The following is a 3,380-nucleotide window of genomic DNA, read 5'->3' on the forward strand; positions in this document are numbered from 1 at the left end:
TGGAAGGGTGGGTTCCATATTGAGACCTAAGCGGTACTCGTATGTGTATAGTCCACGGTATAGACTTAGAGCCCGTGTTTCCCCGGCAGACATCTGCCTTCCCATGAGGATTTTAATCACCTCAAATTTCTCCATATACTCCTAAATGGATGATATATGTGTATTTGCTCCCGAGACCTCTTTCAAGAAGGATGGGGCTTCCGCAGCACCCCTGTTCCAAGCTGAATGGGTACGTTTTCCCAGTGTTATCCAATCTCTCCCAGTGAGGAAGTGCTTTGACAACGGTGAGTGGAACTACTTGTTCCGAGCCCCAGCCTACACCTAATAGGGGCGCAGGCGGCTCGCACAGGGCACTGGAAGGGGCAGCACCCATGGCGCTTTGATAGGGATCCCATTTTCGTCGACCGTGACCGACTAAAAGGGAACGTCTCTGTTATGTATGGTAAACCTCGTTCCCTGAAGGAGAGAACCGAGAGGCCACGTCCCGCCGCCATGGTTGCTGTACCGCCACTGAGTTGCAAGGTCTCCAACTCGGCTCTTCATCGAAAACCTGGTATGCATTGCACCTGCTGCCTTCTTATACTCACGCTGTGATCAGCGGCAGCTGGATGCAATAATCGTTTTCAATAATCGTTAATCTTATTAGACCACTTTTTTATAATGACATTATATTTTTATCAATATAATTAAATTATGAATTATACTATGCTTTTTTTGTTATAATCTTCTTAGAAAAAGCTTATGAAGAAAATTGTCAAATGAATATACATCATTTAATCATTGCATAAAACAAAAACAGATTTTAAGTGCATGCTATTATAAACCATGTTTTACAAATAAAATGCAAAAAAAGGTTAAATTGATCATTTTTTTTTATGTTCTTTAAACATTAAATTCACTTTTTACTTTTATAATTAAATTAAATGTATAATTGAATTAAAATTTAAAATTTAAATATTTTTACTTCTGAGTTAAGATTCACCCAGTTTTATTGTGCTAACAGAAGTTTTCTCTAGGACAAATAGCTTAATGCTACTTGTTAAAGAATAATGTTTTAAATGTTAAACATCTTTTAAAAACTATAAATGCTTTAAAAGCAACATGTAATCAGTTACACCGTTCAGACACACATTTGCTCATAATTACTAAGAAAAGTGGCCTCTTTCAACAACTTCCTCTTTTTCATCACAACATACCATACTCAAGAAATGTACATATATATAGTCACCCAACTCTAAAATGCCACTACATGGCATCAAGATATAATAAACATTAACAATGTACATAACGTCTTTGAAACAAAGTCTTGTGAAAAGCACTATATAAAGACAACTCACTTATTTACATTTCTGCATTGATTTACATGAATTGCTATTATTATTGCATGTATTTAGCATACACATTTAACCAAAGAAATGTAAATTATATTGAAGCAATGCTTTTTGAAATTCATGCATCCCCTGTGAGTCAAACCCATTCTAACATTAATTTTCATACTTTCCACAAAATGTTTTAAATGGTTGCACGTTTGTAGTCATTATTCATACTTGCCTACAATAGTAATGCATTAATCAGATAAGGAAAACTTTACTGACACATCAATTTTAAATAAGATTTATAATATTACATTGACAATATGTGACATTAGCAGGATAAACCTTTGATTTATATTTTACTCTTGCTTATTACAGTGAATCAGTCATTTTATGATTTTTTTTTACTATAGTGTTATACAGTTGCGATATAATTACTTAAAAATGTGCATGATGTATAAACCGTTTTATATATGAAATTCAGTGGTGGACAAAGTACACAGATCAAGTACTTGAGTTACAGATAGCCTAATAAAATACTACCCCAGTAAAAGTGTTAAGTGCTCCTTTTCAATTTTACTTATGTAGAAGTACAACAGTATTTAATTTTCAATGTACAGGGGAGTTAGGGGAGAGTGGGGTAAGTTGAGCCACCCCCTTGGCAACTGTACACTAATACTGTCATGTGACGCTGTATTTTGTAACCACTCATCATTTCTGACAGTCTGTGAAAAGGAGAAACACAAGGCATCATGCCAGGGTTTGAAAATGTGTGTGGTCTGGGGCGTGAATTGTGCTATAATAACCCCACTCGTCATATACACTAAACACTTTAAAAGAAAAAGATATGTAGATGTTTGAGAAATATGTTTTCTCTGTTTTGCACCAATACTTTACGTTAGGGGTATATAATTTTATCAGTCGTTTATTATTCATTCAGCAATTACTGTTATAGTTTTCATTAATAACCATTACTATGTAGATGATAACTTTGTCTAGTGCCCTTATTAATGTTGTTGGCACGTCTTATAATGACTTACAAAATGTAACTACAATATGAAATAGCATAGACTTAACATACTTTTTCACAGTTTTCTGCACAAGTGTTATATGCTGCTGTTTTGATAGTGCTGACAACGTTTCTAACAGATAATATCTGTTTGCCTTATCGGATGTGGTCAGCAATAACATGTTCGTGGCCTCTTTTGATTACTATCAGTTTAAGTTCTGACAGCGTTGCCAGATATTGCTATAAAAACAAATAAATAATATCTTTCCACCTGTAGTCACTAATGCACAAGCAAACTCTCTGTTTAGTCTGATTTTATGAAAGATACAACTTTGGTGTTCAACATATTGGTGTCAGAAACAAACAATTAAATATTGAAATTGAAACTTAATTTGGTTAAGTTCACGTTTTTTTTTTTAAATGACTATCTGTAAAAGGAAATTATTGAATACATTTTAAAATGATTATTTATTTCACATGAGTTTGAATCATATGAAGTTAGATGGTCATTTTACAAACAGATGGTGCATCTTACCCACTGACTCGACTCGGGGTCAAGTTACCCCAAACCAGGGGCAAACTAAGCCATGGGAACATATTTATAGGCTATTTATAGACCTACTATTAATATGGCTTTAATACAATATGATGTGTTATAGGTTACTATCAAGACAAGTGATCATAATGGGAAATATCCTTAAGTACAAGAATTAAAATGTGAAAAACTGCTAACTATTCTCTGATTATTTACCTGCTGGCTTGCTGAAGCTTTGTGTTCATGTTTGTGATGCTGAACTGCCTTTAGCAGCTTCCCTTCGCTCTTTCTCTCTCTTTCTTTTTTGTATGTCTATCCCTGGGGAAGAGGGCTTGTCATACACTGTTAAAACATTAAATAAATAAAAATATCAATGCAGGTTACTGATACTTCGTGTGTGCAAGCGGAACATTCAAATGATTCGTTATAAGTGCTTTGAAATCCCGATATGAAATGATTCGCGATCCAATTGGAGCGCTTCGAAACATTGAATCATTTTGCGACACAGTGATTTAACTGAGTC

The sequence above is a fragment of the Carassius auratus genome, chromosome 35 (assembly GCF_003368295.1).
Source record: "Carassius auratus strain Wakin chromosome 35, ASM336829v1, whole genome shotgun sequence".
NCBI classification, from domain to species: Eukaryota; Metazoa; Chordata; class Actinopteri; order Cypriniformes; family Cyprinidae; genus Carassius; species Carassius auratus.